The sequence below is a fragment of the Salvelinus sp. IW2-2015 genome, linkage group LG11 (genome assembly GCF_002910315.2).
Source record: "Salvelinus sp. IW2-2015 linkage group LG11, ASM291031v2, whole genome shotgun sequence".
Lineage (NCBI taxonomy): Eukaryota > Metazoa > Chordata > Actinopteri > Salmoniformes > Salmonidae > Salvelinus > Salvelinus sp. IW2-2015.
Window position 1 is genome coordinate 41,950,153 of NC_036851.1, and position 18,612 is coordinate 41,968,764.

Here is an 18,612-nt window from a genome sequence, read left to right on the forward strand (position 1 = left end):
CCAGAGTACAGCCTTGGTGTAACGCTCATTCCTTGACGATAAACGCAAATCCGACCATCACCCCTTGTGAGACAAAACCACAACTCGACAGTGAAGAGCAATTTTTGCCAGTCCTGTCTGGTCCAGCGACGGTGGGTTTGTGCCCATAGGCGACGTTGTTGCCGGTGATGTCTGGTGAGGACGTGCTTTACAACAGGCCTACAAGCCCTCAGTCCAGCCTCTCTCAGCCTATTGCGGACAGTCTGAGCACTGATGGAGGGATTGTGCGTTCCTGGTGTAACTCGGGCAGTTGTTGTTGCCATCCTGTACCTGTCCCGCAGGTGTGATGTTCGGATGTACCGATCCTGTGCAGGTGTTGTTAACACGTGGTCTGCCACTGGGAGGACGATCAGCTGTCCGTCCTGTAGCGCTGTCTTAGGCGTCTCACAGTACGGACATTGCAATTCATTGCCCTGGACACAACTGCAGTCCTCATGCCTCCTTGCAGCATGCCTAAGGCACGTTCACGCCAGATGAGCAGGGACCCTGGGCATCTTTCTTTTGGTGTTTTTCAGAGTCAGTAGAAAGGCCTCTTTAGTGTTCTAAGTTTTCATAACTGTGACCTTAATTGCCTACCGTCTGTATGCTGTTAGTGTCTTAACGACCGTTCCAACAGGTGCATGTTCATTAATTGTTTATGGTTCACTGAACAAGCATGGGGAAACAGTGTTTTTAAATCCTTTACAATGAAGATCTGTGAAGTTATTTGGATTCCTACGAATTATCTTTGAAAGACTGGGTCCTAAAAAAAAACTGAAGGACAAGGACAACTAAAAAAAAACTGAAGGACAAGGACAACTAAAATCATAACAGCAATGCCAACTGTATATGTTTGTGTGCATGTCTGGCACTATTACACGTGTGTGTGTTCTTGTATGCTTTTATTTGAATGAGAGTGTGTGTATATGCATGTGTAAAAACACCTGCATGGCATCAAACTTGAATAGAACGTTAAACATCACAGCATAGTTGAAAGATATGTGTTGCATAGAAACCTGAAGTGGGTGGCCAGCAGAGATAGATGGGATGGGCTGAGGGTTAGGNACGTTAAACATCACAGCATAGTTGAAAGATATGTGTTGCATAGAAACCTGAAGTGGGTGGCCAGCAGAGATAGATGGGATGGGCTGAGGGTTAGGATGTGGAATTAGAGACAAGTGGGAGTGGAGTTGCTGTGCGGGAGATAGAATGATGGTCAAAGATAAACGTTTTTTTTTCAAGTCTGAATAAAACATAATAAAAAGTAAGTTTGAATGACACTAAGTGGCAGTGTTTTTACAACTAATGCCGGTTTGCCTGAGGCTGATGCCATGCAGGTGTTTTTACACATGCATATACACACACTCTCATTCAAATAAAAGCATACAAGAACACACACACATGTGTAATAGTGCCAGACATGCACACAAACATATACAGTTGGCATTGCTGTTATGATTTTAGTTGTCCTTGATGTCCTTTGTTTAAAAAAAAAATGTTTTAAACTCCTCAGCCACTCAGAGTCATCGTGGTGCTTGAAGCATGAGAAAAAGGTGTTTAGCTCGTCCGGTAGGGCGGCGTTGATGTAGCTAGCTAACGTCAGCTATACTAGCGATGATAATCAAAATATACATAACCAGCTGTCTATGGTCTAGCTACCGGTATACTCTTCACCATTGGGGACCAATGAACTCCAGCCACCTATTCTCCATGATAGGGCCCTTCGGCAGGGCATGCAAACAATAGTTGGCTTTGCATCCTGCTGGAAGCATGCATTGTTGAGCCGGAGTCTCAAACAGCAGTAATTCTTTGAACGCGCTAGGAGCTATGAAACAACAGCGAGGGGGGTAATTTGCACATGAAGCTTGACAAAAGCGGGCTTGAATTGTCGACATAATTGTAATCCAAACCCAACCTTCATTTACTCTTATCCTATTTACACTTTAGTCAAATTTGACATTTAGAATACATCTTTGACTCGTATCAATGCCACATAGGCCGTTTTCAAAGGGATTAGTTGGTATTAAGGGGCAGTCACTCTCTCTCTCTCTCTCTCTCTGATGCACCTGTGTGTCAATCTAATTAACATAAGGAGAAAAAAACTGTTTAAGCTAGAGATGTTTTTTTGCATGGGCTGCGTCTCAATCCACCACATCCGCCTCTGTCTGCCTTCTGCATCTGCGGTGGAAAGTGGCAGAGCTACAGCACTGTTTGTCAGACCAGAGGTGCGTTCAACTTCTGTTTGCGAACGCTCATGGCAATTTTTTCATATCTTTTTTTGACACTTTGTTGAAAGTTTTTAACACGAATGTTCCATTTCTGTTAGTTTCTGTTAGTTCTTGGCAAAACTGAAATGTATGCCGCGAGAAGAGCAGCTGGAGTAGGTGTGGAAGATTTTTTTGATTTTGGTCCTGATAGTATTGAAGCATTGCTTCCCCTACTAGCAATCACTATTGATGGGATTGAAGATGAGTCCGGGAGAGTACTGATTTGTGGAGAAGTTGATCCCGACATACAGTGAGTGACCTTTTCCTTTCGGACTCACTTTCGGATGGGTTGGTAGACCTTCCAGGTAATTTGCAATACATTTGCATATTTCAGATGTATTTTTTATGATATGTGCATCTTTAACAATGTCTGAATGCTGTCTAATTTCCTGTATAAAATCAATCACAATACAAAAAAGGCCAGCCCCAATGATCTAGCTGGCTAGCCAACCACAGCTTTGCAGTCTCCATTCGCGTTGTTTGGTCAGTAGGATTGCCTCTTATGCAACTGAAAAAAATACAACACCATTGTGTATGTGTGTATATACAGTGGGGAGAACAAGTATTTGATACACTGACAATTTTGCAGGTTTTCCTACTTACAAAGCATGTAGAGGTCTGTAATTTTTATCATAGGTACACTTCAACTGTGAGAGAAGGAATCTAAAACAAAAATCCAGAAAATCACATTGTATGATTTTTAATTAATTAATTTGCATTTTATTGCATGACATAAGTATTTGATACATCAGAAAAGCAGAACTGAATATTTGGTACAGAAACTTAGTTTTGGCATATTAAGAGATCATACGTTCTTGTAGTTCTTGACCAGGTTGCACACACTGCAGCAGGGATTTTGGCCCACTCCTCCATACAGACCTTCTCAGATCCTTCAGGTTCTTCAGCCTTCTATTCCTCCAAACACGGGAGTGGAGTTAGGAAAAAGCTCTATTTTGTCTATCAGACCACATGACTTCTCCCATTCCTCCTCTGGATCATCAGATGGTCATTGGCAAACTTCAGACGGGCCTGGACATGCGCTGGCTTGAGCAGGGGGACCTTGCGTGCGCTGCAGGATTTAATCATGACGGCGTAGGTGTTACTAATGGTTTTCTTTGAGACTGTGGTCCCAGCTCTCTTCAGGTCATTGAGCCAGGTCCTGCCGTGTAGTTCTGGGCTGATCCCTCACATTCTCATGATCATTGATGCCCACGAGGTGAGATCTTGCATGGAGCCCCAGACGAGGGTATTGACCGTCATCTTGAACTTCTTCCATTTTCTAATATTGTGCCAACAGTTGTTTGCCTCTCACCAAGCTGCTTGGCTATTGTCCTGTAGCCCCCAGCTTGTACAGGTCTACAATTTATCCTGATGTCCTTACACAGCTCTCTGGTCTTGGCCATTGTGGAGAGGTTGGAGTCTGTTTGATTGAGTGTGTGGACAGGTGTCTTTTATACAGGTAACGAGTTCAAACAGTGCAGTTAATATACGGTAATGAGTGGAGAAAGGAGGGCTTCTTAAAGAACAACTAACAGGTCTGTGAGAGCCGGAATTCTTACTGGTTGGTAGTGATCAAATATTATGTCATGCAATAAATGAAATTAATTACTTAAAAATCATACAATGTGATTTCTGGATTTTTGTTTTAGATTCCGTCTCTCACAGTTGAAGTGTACCTATGATAAAAATGACAGACCTCTACATGCTTTGTAAGTAGGAAAACCTGCAAAATCGGCAGTGTATCAAATACTTGTTCTCCCCACTGTATATATATCAAAATTTAGGCCAATAAATGTTTGTGTCCAGACAAAGTAATGTTTTAACAATAATTTACCAATAATAACACTGAACAAATATATAAACCCAACATACAACAATTTCAAAGATTTGACTGAGTTACAGTTCATATAAGGAAATCAGTCAATTGAAATGCTTCATTAGGCCCTATCTATGGATTTCACATGACTGGGAATACAGATATGCATCTGTTAGTCACAGATACCTTAAAAAAACATATCCTTCGCATAGAGTTGACCAGGCTGTTGATTGGGGCCTGTGGAATGTTGTCCCACTCCTCGTCAATGGCTGTGCAAAATTGCTGGATATTGTCTTGAACTGGAACAAGCTGTCCTACATGTCGATCCAGAGCATCCCAAACATGCTCAATGGGTGACATGTCTGAGTATGCAGACCATGGAAGAACTGGGACATTTTCAGCTTCCAGGAATTGTTTACAGATCCTTGCGACAAGGGGCTGTGCATTATCATGGTGAAACATAAGGTGATGGTGGTGGGTAAATGGCACGACAATGGTCCTCAGGATCTCGTCACAGTATCTCTGTACATTCAAATTGCCATCGATAAAATGCAATTGTGTTTTTTGTCCGTAGATTATGCCTGCCCATACCATAAAGCCACCATGGGGCACTCTGTTCACAATGTTGACATCAGCAAACTGCTCGCCCACACYACGCCATACACTGTCTGCCATTTGCCCGGTACAGTTGAAACCAACCAGTATTCCTCCGTTGAAGAGCACACTTCTCCAGCATGCCAGTGGCCATCGAAGGTGAGCATTTGCACACTGAAGTTGGTTACGACTCCGAACTGCAGTCAGGTCAAGACCCTGGTGAGGAAAGCGGGCCAGATTTTACCCAGAGCTACAGAGAAGCATATTTAGTTTCTTTAAAAAAATAACCACCAGTCAGGATACAGACAGCTCAAGAGGTAACCTTTTATATATGCAGAAAAAAATAAACATATATTTTACATTGAATTAAGCAGAATGATTATGGCTCTAGATTGCAGGAAAAYGGTATTTCAGGTGTTTGAAAACAGCTAAATTCTCCAACTTTAAATTTTGTATTATTTTTTATTTCACCTTTATTTAACCAGGTAGGCAAGTTGAGAACAAGTTCTCATTTACAATTGCGACCTGGACAAGATAAAGCAAAGCAGTTCGACACATACAACAACACAGAGTTACACATCGAGTAAAACAAACATACAATAATACAGTAGAAAAATAAGTATATATACAATGTGAGCAAATGAGGTGAGATAAGGGAGGTAAAGGCAAAAAAAGGCTATGGTGGCAAAGTACATACAATATAGCAAGTAAAACACTGGAATGGTAGATTTGCAGTGGAAGAATGTGCAAAGTAGAAATAGAAATAATGGGGTGCAAAGGAGCAAATAAATAAATACAGTAGGGGAAGAGGTAGTTGTTTGGGCTAAATTATAGATGGGCTATGTACAGGTGCAGTAATCTGTGAGCTGCTCTGACAGCTGGTGCTTCAAGCTAGTGAGGGAGATAAGTGTTTCCAGTTTCAGAGATTTTTGTAGTTCCTTCCAGTCATTGGCAGCAGAGAACTGGAAGGAGAGGTGGCCAAAGGAGGAATTGGCTTTGGGGGTGACCAGAGAGATATACCTGCTGGACGCGTGCTACAGATGGGTGCTGCTATGGTACCAGCGAGCTGAGATAAGGGGGGATTTTACCAGCAGGGTCTGTTAGATGCCTGGAGCCAGTGGGTTTGGCGACGAGTATGAAGCGAGGGCAGCCAACGAGAGCATACAGTTGCAAGTGTGGGTAGTATATGGGCTTTGGTGACGAAACGGATGGCACTGTGATAGACTGCATCAAGTTATTGAGTAGGGTATTGGAGGCTATTTTGTAAATGACATTGCTGAAGTCGAGGATCGGTAGGTATGGTCAGTTTTACGAGGGTATGTTTGGCAGTGAGTGAAGGATGCTTTGTTGCGAATAGGAAGCAATTCTAGATTTAACTTTGATTGGAGATGTTTGATGTGAGTCTGGAAGGAGAGTTTACAGTCTAACCAGACACCTAGGTATTTGTAGTTGTCCACATATTCTAAGTCAGAACCGTCCAGAGTAGTGATGCTGGACCGGCGGGCAGGTGCAGGCAGCGATCGGTTGAAGAGCATGCATTTAGTTTTACTTGTATTTAAGAGCAGTTGGAGGCCACAGAAGGAGAGTTGTATGGCATTGAAGCTCGTCTGGAGGGTTGTTAACACAGTGTCCAAAGAAGGGCCAGAAGTATACAGAATGGTGTCGTCTGCGTAGAGGTGGATCAGACACTCACCAGCAGCAAGAGCGACATTATTGATGTATACAGAGAAAAGAGTTGGCCCAAGAATTGAACCCTGTGACGGAACGGCTGCCGGGTGCCAGGGGTTCCTACTCCAGCTGGAGCTCTACCTGGCAGCTGTTCAGCCGGCCCCCTCGGGACGCGAGAGAGTGAGCGCCCTCATCTCTTGTCTGACTGGAAAAGCACTGGTCTGGGCCAACGCCATCTGGGGAAGAGAAGGCCCGACGTTGGACAACTACGAAGATTTCACCCGCCGCTTCCGGGCGGTTTTCGATCATCCACCTGAAGGGAGAGCGGCGGGGGAACGCTTGTTTCATTTAAGACAGGGGATGAGGAGCGCTCAAGAGTTTGCTCTGGACTTTAGAACTCTGGCCGCCGGCGCGGGATGGAATGAGCGGGCCCTGATCGACCACTACAGGTGTAGTTTACGCGAGGACGTTCGTAGGGAGCTAGCCTGCAGGGACACCACCCTTAACCTGGACCAGCTGGTGGACCTATCCATCCGGCTGGATAACCTGTTGGCCTCCCGCGGACGTCCGGATCGGGGTCCGTCAGTTCCATCCCCCAGCACCTCTGATCCTACCCCGATGGAGCTGGGAGGTGCTGCTATGAGGGGGACCGGAGGGGGGCCCGTTCCCTGCACCACCTGTGGCCGCAGAGGACACACTGCTAGTCGGTGCTGGGGAGGTTCCCCAGGGGGTCGAGGTGGCAGGCGGAGCACTGGTGATTCATCCCAGGTGAGTAGGCACACACCTCACCCAGAGCTCCCTGTTGCACACATGTGGTTGTATATAGCATTTCCTGAGTTTTCCCCGCCTTCCCAGCATAAGGCGCTAGTAGATTCAGGCGCAGCTGGGAACTTTATTGACCGTACCTTTGCACTTAGTTTAGGGATCCCTATTATTCCTGTTGATGTTCCCTTCCCTGTACATGCCTCAGATAGTCGTCCTTTGGTGTCAGGGCTAATCTTGAATCTTGACAGCTCCACTCTGTATGATAACGCAGGAGAGTCATGAGGAGAGAATTAGTCTCTTTCTGATCGACTCTCCTGTGTTTACTGTTGTGTTGGGCCTTTCCTGGTTGGCCTCTCATGACCCCACTATTTCGTGGCAACAGAGGGCTCTCAAGGGATGGTCCCGTCAGTGCTCAGGGAGGTGTGTAGGTGTTTCCTTTTCAGGGACCTGCACGGGCAGGGTGTAGTGGTGTATATAGATGACATTCTAATATACTCCGCTACACGCGCCGAGCATGTGTCTCTGGTGCGCAAGGTGCTTGGTCGACTGTTGGAGCATGACCTGTACTCAAGGCTGAGAAATGTCTGTTCTTCCAACAGTCCATCTCCTTCCTAGTGTACCGCTTTTTCAACGCCGATACCGATTATTGGAGGACCAAAAAAGCCGATACCGATTAATCGGCCGATTTAATTTTTTAAAATTTGTAATAATGACAATTACAACAATACTGAATTAACACTTATTTTAACTTAATATAATACATCAATAAAATCAATTTAGTCTCAAATAAATAATGAAACATGTTCAATTTGGTTTAAATAATGCAAAAACAAAGTGTTGGAGAAGAAAGTAAAAGTGCAATATGTACCGTGTAAGAAAGCTAACGTTTAAGTTCCTTGCTCAGAACATGAGAACATATGAAAGCTGGTGGTTTTTTAAATGAGTCTTCAATATTCCAGGTAGAAGTTTTTAGGTTGTACTTATTATAGGAATTATAGGACTATTTTCTCTATACGATTTGTATTTCATATACTTTGACTATTGGATGTTCTTATAGACACTTTAGTATTGCCAGTGTAAAAGTATAGCTTCCGTCCCTCTCCTCGCTCCTACCTGGACTCGAACCAGGAACACATCGACAACAGCCACCCTCGAAGCAAACGTTACCGCAATGCAGAGCAAGGGGAAACTACTCCAAGTCTCAGAGCGAGTGACGTTTGAAACGCTATTAGTGCGCACCTGCTAACTAGCTAGCCATTTCACATGGTTACACCAGCCTAATCTCGGGAGTTGATAGGCTTGAAGTCGTAAACAACGCAATAGCTGCTGGAAAACGCACGAAAGTGCTGTTTGAATGAATGCTTCGAGCCTGCTGCTGCCTTCCATCGCTCAGTCAGACTGCTTATCAAATCATTAGACTGAATTTAACATAATAACACACAGAATACGAGCCTTTGGTCATTAAAATGGTCGAATCCGAAACTATCATTTCGAAAACAAAACGTTTATTTTTCAGTGAAATACGGAACGTTCAGTATTTTATCTAACGGATGGCATCCCTAAGTCTAAATATTGCTATTACATTGCACAACCTTCAATGTTATGTCATAATTATGTAACAATTCTGGCAAATGATTACGGCCTTTGTTTAGGAATAAATGGACTTAACACGTTGCAATGAGCCAGGCGGCCCAAACTGCTGCGATATACCCTGACTGCTTGCACGGAACGCAAGAGAAGTGAACACAATTTCCCTAATTATAAGAATTCATGTTAGCAGGCAATATTAACTAAATATGCAGGTTTAAAAATATATACTTGTGTATTGATTTTAAAGAAAGGCATTGATGTTTATGGTTAGGTACATTGGTGCAACGACTGTTTTTTTCGCAAATGCGCATGTTAAATTATCACCGTTTGTCGAAGTAGGCGCACGATTATATGCAACGTAGGACACTAGATAACTAGTAATTATTAACTAGTGATTATGTTAAGATTGATTGTTTTTTATAAGATAAGTTTAATGCTAGCTAGCAACTTACCTTGGCTTCTTGCTGCCTCGCGTTACAGGTATCCCTGCCATGCGGCTCATCGTGGAGTGCAATATAAAGGCAGGTGGTTAGAGTGTTGGACTAGTAACCGCAAGATTGCAAAAACGAATCCCGAGCTGACAAGGTAAAAATCTGTCGTTCTGCCCTGAACAGGCGTTAACCGACACCGTTCTAGGGCGTCATTGAATAATCATCGGCAATCGTGTCAAAAACTGATTGACGCAGATTTTGTTATGAAAACTTGAAATCGGCCCTAATTAATCGGCCATTCCGATTAATCGGTCGACCTCTAGTGAAAATGGAAAATTACCGCATTTCAGCCGTGCGTAATTGGCCGACTCCAACCACGGTAAAGGAGGTGCAGCGATTCTTAGGGTTTGCCAACTACTACAGGAGGTTTATCTGGGGTTTCGGTCAGGTAGCGGCTCCCATTACCTCCTTGCTGAAGGGGGGACCGGTGCGACCTCAGTGGTCAGCTGAGGCGGACAGGGCTTTTAGTCAACTGAAGGCTCTGTTTACTTCGGCTACCGTGCTGGCTTATTCTGATCCCTCCTTAGCGTTCATAGTTGAGGTGGACGCGTCCGAGGATGGGATAGGGGCTGTACTGTCTCAGCGCTCGGGTACGCCACTAAAACTCCGACCCTGCGCTTTCTTTTCGAAGAGGCTCAGCCCGGCGGAGCGAAACTATGATGTGGGGGACCGGGAGCTGTTGGCTGTTGTCAGGGTTCTGAAGGCGTGGAGACATTGGCTTGAGGGGGCTAAACACCCTTTCCTTATTTGGACTGACCACCGCAATCTGGAGTACATTCGGACAGCTAGAAGACTGAACCCTCGCCAGGCGAGGTGTGCCATGTTTTTCACCCGCTTTGTTTTCACCCTATCCTACAGACCAGGTTCCCAGAACGTTAAGGCAGACGCACTGTCCCGGATGTARGACACAGAGGAGCGGTCCGCGGATCCCACTCCCATAGTTCCAGCTTCTTGCCTGGTGGCACCGGTGGTATGGGAGGTGGACGCGGACATTGAGTGGGCGTCACATGCAGAGCCCACTCCCCCACAGTGTCTAGTTGGGCATCTGTACGTTCCGTTTGATGTCCGCAATCGTTTGATCTGTTGGGCCCACACGTCACCCTCCTCTGGTCATCCTGGCATCGGTCGGACAGTGAGCTGTCTTGCTGGGAAGTACTGGTGGCCCACGTTAGCTAAGGACGTGAGGGTTTATGTTTCCTCCTGCTCGGTGTGCGCACAGTGCAAGGCACCTTGACATTACAGCCCCTTCCCGTTCCACAACAACCGTGGTCACACCTATTGGTGGATTTCGTGACGGATCTTCCCCCATCACGGGGTAATAGCACGATCCTGGTCGTTGTGGATCGGTTTTCTAAGTCCTGCTGTCTCCTTCCTTTGCARGGTCTCCCTACGGATCTACAGACTGCGGAGGCCCTGTTCACCCACGTATTCCGTCACTACGGGGTGCTTGAGGATATAGTTTCTGATCGGGGTCCCCAATTCACGTCTAAAGTCTGGAGGGCGTTTATGGAACACCTGGGGGTCTCGGTCAGCCTCGCCTCAGGTTTTCACCCCGAGAGTAACGGGCAGGTGGAGAGAGTCAACCAGGATGTGGGTAGGTTTCTGCGGTCCTATTGCCAGGACCGGCCGGGGGAGTGGGCGGTTTTCATCCCCTGGGCGGAGATGGCCCAAAACTCCCTTCGCCACTCTTCCACTAACCTATCACCTTTTCAGTGTGTGCTAGGTTATCAGCCAGTCCTGGCACCGTGGCATCAGAGCCAGATCAAGGCTCCTGAGGTGGATGAATGGTTTCGGCACTCGGAAGCGACATGGGACACTGCTCATGTGCGTCTACAATGGGCCATCAGGCGGCAGAAGGCGAGTGCCGACCGCCACCGCAGTGAGGCCCCGGTGTATGCACCGGGGGACCGGGGTCTGGCTCTCGACCGGAAACCTACCCCTTCGCCTGCCCTGCCGGAAGCTGGGTCCGCGGTTTGTGGGATTGAACGAGGTTTGTTATATGTTACAACTCCCCCCTGATTACCGTATTAACCCCTCGTTCCATGTGTCTCTCAGGCCGGTGGTGGCTGGTCCGCTCCAGCAGTCTGAGGTGCGGGAGGTTCCTCCGCCCCCTCTGGACATCGAGGGGGCRCCGGCGTATACTGTGCGAGCCATCATGGACTCAAGACGTCGAGCGAGAGGCCTTCAGTACCTCGTGGAGTGGGAGGGGTACGGTCCGGAGGAGAGATGCTGGGTGCCGGTGGAGGACATCCTGGATCTGTCATTACTGCAGGAATTTCACCGCCTCCATCCGGATTGCCCTGTGCCTCGTCCTCCGGGTCGTCCCCGAGGCCGGTGTCGGCGCGCTGCTGGAGCCGCGCGTCAAGGGGGGGTACTGTTACGAATTCTGCCGAAGTTGGTCCCTCTCCTTGTTCGGGCGGCGTTRGGCGGTCGATGTCACCGGCTTTCTAGTCACCACTGATCCATCTTTCATTTTCGTTTTGTTTTGTCTTATTCATACACACCTGGTTTCCATTCTATTAATTAATGTTCCTTATTTAACACTCTGGCTTCCCTCTCTGTTTTGTGCGTTATTGTTTGTCATGTGGGTTCGTTCTGTTGTGCTCTGGAATATTGTATTTTTCCTTGTTGGAACATGACTTATATTTTGAGTAAATTCGGATTATTACTCATATCTGTGTTCTGCGCCTGACTCCGCTTTTTCCATTCACCAACAACCTCACAGGGATCATATTTAGGTAGCCATTTGCTTCATTTGTGTTGTGGGATCTTGTCTACATTGAGTTGCCTGAGTGCACACCTGTAGCTTCACGTTTCGTTTGGTTGTTTGTTGTTTTGTTAGGTGAGTTTCAGTTGATTCAAATTATGTGGAACTCTACTCACGCTGCACCTTGGTCTCATCATTATGACGAGCGTGACAGGCACAGAGAACGGTACAGAGGCCACATAATGGTCACAGGTATATAGCACAGCAAACAGCACACAATGAGAAGCCATACAACGCTGCAATAATAAGTTGGAATAAGCAAAAATAAGCAAATGTTCTATACAAAGTGTTAGCCTTCCCCTTTAAGAGTATAGGTATTAAAATACAAACAATTCAATAGGGTTGTGCTTTACCTTGTTGGACCTATCCCTGTTTTTGTTTAGCTCCACTTTTGGTTTGCTTCCTGTCTTTAAGTTTGGTGTGGGTTTTTCTTTTGTTTGCCTCTTCTTGGACAAAATTAGTGGGTGTCTTTTTGGTCCCAGTTGTTGTTGCTAGTCAACTTTCAGTGGACCCCCATGAGTGTCTTTCAGAACCCCACCTAAAACCCCACCTGTTAAGTTTTGGTTGTTGTCACGGACTCTTTGTTAGTTCCCCCTTCTGTTTGACAATTTMGGGTTTTCTTGCTGGGGAAGTAAGACTCCAAGCTGCCACACCAAGATACAAACCACAATTTACTTTAATAAATACCTTAAAGGGGTAGTCCAGTCAAATGTGATTTACCAGGTTTTTGTAATGATATTTATACACTGATGTTGAAAACTCAAATTGTGAAAAGGATGCTTATGCCCTTTAAGTGTAAGAGCATTTGGAGAGAAAAAAAACATACACCTGTTCAGGTGGGGTGGAGTTTTTGGCCCATAGCATGACATCACAATCTGATCCGATTATTCTGACCAATGACCAGTCATCTTTTATTTGCATATGTATCCTCCTTTGAAGGAGGATAGGCTCTAGAGCCCTCAAACTCAACTCTGGACCTCGAAGCCAGTTCCACTGCTTGTTTTCATTGTTCCCTTCTAATCAGGGACTGATGTAGACCTGGCACACCACGTGGGTACAATTTAATTATCAGGTAGAACAGAAAACCAGCACGCTCTGAACCTTGTAGGGCAGGGTTACTCAACTCTTACCCTATGAGGTCCGTAGCCTGCTGGTTTTCTGTTCTACCTGATAATTAATTGCACCCACGTGGTGTGCCAGGTCTACATCAGTCTTCGAAGTCCAGAGTTGAGTTTGAGGGATCTAGCGCCTACCAAGCTTACCTCTTCAAATAAAAGATGACTGGACATTGAAAAAATGCAGTGGAACTGGCTTCGAGGTCCAGAGTTGAGTTTGAGGGTCGTAGAGTAATAGTTGAATACCCCTGCTCTAGAGTATAGATGATCCTACCTGCATTTCAGGGCTGTGTATGTAAATATATTTACATTTGTGTCAACATGCCCACATGATCAGACTGAACATTGTAATGGCAAACTGAGGCTCAGGGAAATAAATTATTAAAAATATATTTTAAGTTATTTAAATGAAATAAACATTGATTTATTAGAAATAGTGATGATTTAAAAATATAATTAAAAAGACTGCATGGGGGCTTTAACTATGATGCTCGACAAACAATTCTATAAAACACTGACAGCAAACTTGCGCTCAGAGCACACGATGTGCTCCTCATTTATAGGGAGGGGCACAGGTGTGCTCAATCAGATTATTAATCTGCAAACAGGAAAACAAACATAATGGAATACCGATCACATTCAACACAGAATGGCAGTCCCAACAAATACTTAACAGGCTATCAGTAACAGGGATTATCCACCCTGTTACACTGGTATGTGTTATAGCATTTACATAAGTGGATTGACACGGTTACAAAATAACATTTCTTATTTGCATTCACATCGATATATTAATGTATATCCAGAAATTACTACAGTAATTGCAATTTATTTCAGATGAAAGTAATAAGGTTAAAAAGATAGTACTGTAAGTTATATTATATGACATAATGTGGAAGGGAGGCACATACAGTCAAACCTATCGGTCAGTGTGTGTCTGTGACGGCCACATAACGCACAGCTAAATATCCCTGCTTTGCACTTTAACATTTCATTTGCATGGCTTTCATTTCAAAGATTAAAGACATCTTATTACATTGTTGCATATATTTACCTAACAAACTGTTTTCTATGATTTAGTATTTGAGTTTCTTGCAGCTCTTTCCTGGTGCCTGATTGGCTCCAGTCTCTTCGGAGGCGTTGGTTCAAATACCACCGCTGCCATCATATGTAAGGGATGACCAAGCAGGCAATGAGAGACAACTGAGTTGGGTGCAAATATTAGGAGTTTTTATTTACCCAAAGAGAGAGAAAAAGGCATACTAAAAAAAGTACTTACAATTCTGTAAATCAAGAAAAGTACAAATGTTCTAAAACCTCAAACATAGATAAATGTATAACTGAGGTCTACATAGCAGAACCAGCACCACTCCAAGGGTTAATTGAAGTCATAAAGTTAGCACACAGAAAATAAAAGGGAGTGGCCAGTTCCACAATCTGAGCAGGTAGACTACAAAGATGCACATCCTTTTTATTCAAGGATATATTCCTTTTATCAGAAACAGGATTATTCATATAAATATTACCATTAACATGATTAGTTTGAAATATAATAATTTTTTAAATAAAATTCTAGCATAAACATTTAAACTGGGGAAATCCCCCATCACGCCCTACATTTCAGATGAGAGGACATGCCAATTAGCAGCTAGCCTCTAACAAACACATCTGCCACCATGCTGCACACAAGGCAACAGGAAAGCTGCTAGAAACTGAAATGGTTGTCTGATTTAAGATAATGTTGCAAATTTAAATCTAAGAGCGTGCACTCATCGTATAATTAATATATGCAGCAATTTGATAAAGATGTCTTATTTAAAATGAATGCCATGTGTTGTCATTTGTTTGTCACAATGTTTGGTGTAAATGATTGTTAAAGTGCAAGGATAGGATATTTGATAACAGAATTACTCATTTTAATCACTAAAAATCATAAACCCAATTCTTTGCAGTAAAAACACTAATTGGTAGGTCTACCTTTACTTGTTACTTCTGTGAACTGTCATTGTCCTCCCTCCTCATGAGGGGAGAAATGAAGAAAAAATTCTAGGATCTGTTTTTTTTGGTAACATAAGACAAGACACTTTCTTAAACATGCCAGAAAGGCAAATCATTTTGTAAATTGCACGCCCTGCCTTAGTATTATTTGTTTTCTTTATTATTTTAGTTAGGTCAGGGTGTGACATGGGTATGTGGGTGGTTTTGGGTGATTATATGGTATAGGGGTGTTGGTTGTAGTGTATGGGTTTTGTGTGAGTGTATGTGTCTAGGTATGTCTATGGTTGAGTGTAGGTGTTAGGAAAGTCTATGGTTGCCTGATTTGGTTCTCAATCAGAGACAGCTGTTATTGTTGTCTCTGATTGGAGCCATATTTAAGTGTACCATAGGCTTTAGGTGTTTTGGGTAATTGTCTATGTTGAACGTTTGTAGCCTGTGGTGTGTGCACTACGTTTATAGCTTCACGGTCGTTTGTTGTTTGTATAGTTTGTATAAGTGTTTCGTTTCGGTGTTCATCTTCGTTCTAATAAAAAGAAGATGTATTCATATCCCGCTGCGCCTTGGTCCGTCTCTCCTCCAACGATTGTGACAGAATTACCCACCAAACAAGGATCAAGCAGCGTGATCAGTGGCAACAGGAGCAAGGAACAAAGGTTCATGGACATGGAGAGATATTTGGAGGAAAGGGACCTTGGGCACAACCGGGAGAATATCGCCTCCTCGTGAAGAGCTGGAGGCAGCTAAAGCCGAGAGGAGGAGATATGAGGAGGCAGCACGGAGGCAAGGCTGAACCCGCAAAGACAACCCAAAAATGTATTGGGGGGGTTTAGAGGTGTGGGCCGAGGGCAGTAGGAGACCTGCGCCCACTTCCCAGGCTAACCGGGAGAGCGGAGTACGGCGGGACACCGTGTTACGCAGATAGGAGCGCACGTGGGTCTCCATGTACGTATTCAAGCCCGGTGCGGGTTATTCCACCTCCCCGCACTGGTAGGGCTAGATTGGCATTGAGCCAGTGCCATGAAGCCGGCTCAACGCGTCTGGTCTTCCAGTGCGTCTCCTCGGGCCGGCTTACATGGCACCAGCCTTACGCATTGGTCCCCGGTTCGCCTACACGGGTTATTCCACCTCCCCGCACTGGGCGGGCGACGGGGGACCATTCAACCAGGTAAGGTTGGGCAGGCTCGGTGCTCAAGGGAGTCAGTACGCCTGCACGGTCCGTATTCCGGCGCCACCTCCCCGCCCCAGTTCCAGTTCCACCAGTGCCTACACCACGCAACCAGGCTTCCAGTGTGTTCCAGAGCCCTGTTCCTCCTCCACGCCACTCGTCCAATGGTGCGTGTCTCCCGCCCATTACCACCTGTCCTACGCCAACGCACCAAGTCTCCTGTGCGTCTCCAAGAGTCCTGTGCATCCTGTTGCTGCTCCCCGCACTAGCTCTTGAAGTGCGTGTCCCCAGCCCGGTACCACCAGTGCCGCAGCCACGCACTAGCCTAATGTGCGTATCCAGGTCCAGTATGCCCTGTTCCTTCTCCCCGCACTAGCCTGTGAGATGCGTGTCTCCAGCCCGGTACCACCAGTTCCGGCCCACGCACCAGGCCTGACAGTCGCCTCATCCGGCCAGAGCCATCCGTCTCCCCAGCGCCATCTGAGCCACCTCTCCCCAGCGGCCATCTGAGCCATCCGTCTCCCCAGCGCCGTCTGAGCCATCGTCTCCCAGCGCCGTCTGAGCCATCCGTCTCCCCAGCGCCGTCTGAGCCATCCGTCTCCCAGCGCCGTTCGAGCCATCCGTCTCCCCAGCGCCGTCTGAGCCATCCGTCTCCCAGCGCCGCTGAGCCATCCGTCTCCCAGCGCCGTCTGAGCCATCCGTCTCCCCAGCGCCGTCTGAGCCATCCGCTCCCAGCCGCCGTCTGAAGCCATCCGTCTGTCCAGCGCCGTCTGAGCCATCCTGCTGCCCAGTGCCGTCTGAGCCATCCGTCTGCCCAGTGCCGCTGAGCCATCCGTCTGCCCAGTCCGTCTGAGCCATCCGTCTGTCCCGAGCCATTAGAGCCGTCCGTCTGTCCCGAGCCGTCAGAGCCGTTCGTCAGTCAGGAGCTGCTAGAGCCAATTCGTCAGACAGGATCTGCCAGAGCTGCCAAACAACAGGGATCTCCAGAGCGCCAACCAGATGCAGGATCTCCAGAGCCGCCAACCCAGACAGGATCTGCCAGAGCCGCCAACCAGACAGGATCTGCAGACCGCCAACCAGACAGGATCTGCCAGAAGCCGGCCAACCAGACAGGATCTGCCGAGCGAGACGTCGCCAGCCGAGCCATGAGCGTCCAGAGCCGTCAGCCTGCCTGATGAGCGTCCAATGAGCCGTCAGCGCTGCCATGAGCGTCCAGAGCCGTCAGCCTGCCATGAGCGTCCAGAAGCCGTCAGGCCTGCCATGAGCGTCCAGAGCCGTCAGCCTGCCATGAGCGTCCAGAGCCGTCAGCCTGCCATGAGCGTTCCAGAGCCGCAGCCAGCCATGACGTCCCAGAGCCGCAGCCACCATGAGCTCCAGAGCCGTCAGCCAGCCATGAGCGTCCAGAGCCTGTCAGCCAGCCATGAGGCGTCCAGAGTCGCCGCCAGCCATGGGCAGCCAGAGTCGCCGGCCAGCCATGGCAGCCAGAGTGCCCGCCAGCCATGGGCAGCCAGTCGCCCGCCAGCCATGGGCAGCGAGCCAGGTCCGGGATGCAGCTGAATCCGCCAGTCAGCCGAGATCTACCAGAGACACCGAAGCGGAAGGACAATGCTGGAGTGGGGGCCACGTCCCGCACCCGAGCCGCCGCCATATTAGGGCCCACCCCGGACCCTCCCTTTATATGTCAGGTTTTGCGGCCGGAGTCCGCACCTTTTGGGGGGTACTGTCACGCGCCTGGCCTTAGTATTATTTTGTTTTCTTTATTATTTTAGTTAGGTCAGGGTGTGACATGGGTATGTGTGTGTTTTGGGTGATTATATGGTATAGGGTGTTTTTTGTAGTGTTATGGGTTGTGTTGAGTGTATGTGTCTAGGTATGTCTATGGTTGAGTGTAGGTGTTTAGGAAAGTCTTAGTGGTTGCCTGATTTGGTTCTCAATCAGAGACAGCTGGTTATTGTTGTCTCTGATTGGGAGCCATATTTAAGGTAGCCATAGGCTTTAGGTGTTTGTTGGTAATTGTCTATGTTGAACGTTTGTAGCCTGTGTGTGTGCACTACTTTATAGCTTCACGGTTGTTTTGTATAGTTTGTATAAGTGTGTTCGTTTCGTGTTCATCTTCGTTTCTAATAAAAGAGATGTATTCATATCCCGCTGCGCCTTGGTCCGTCTCTCCTCCACACGATCGTGACAGTAAAACTAATATTGATATTAGTGGCATGGGTCTTTACATCAACATTGTGTTGATGTATTGTCTACAAAAATTAATACTTTTTCTGATAGATGTTTTCATAAGACACTTTTCCATCCATTTGACCAGAAACATCAAACCTTTCTTATGGTATTTACCATCATATCTCTCTC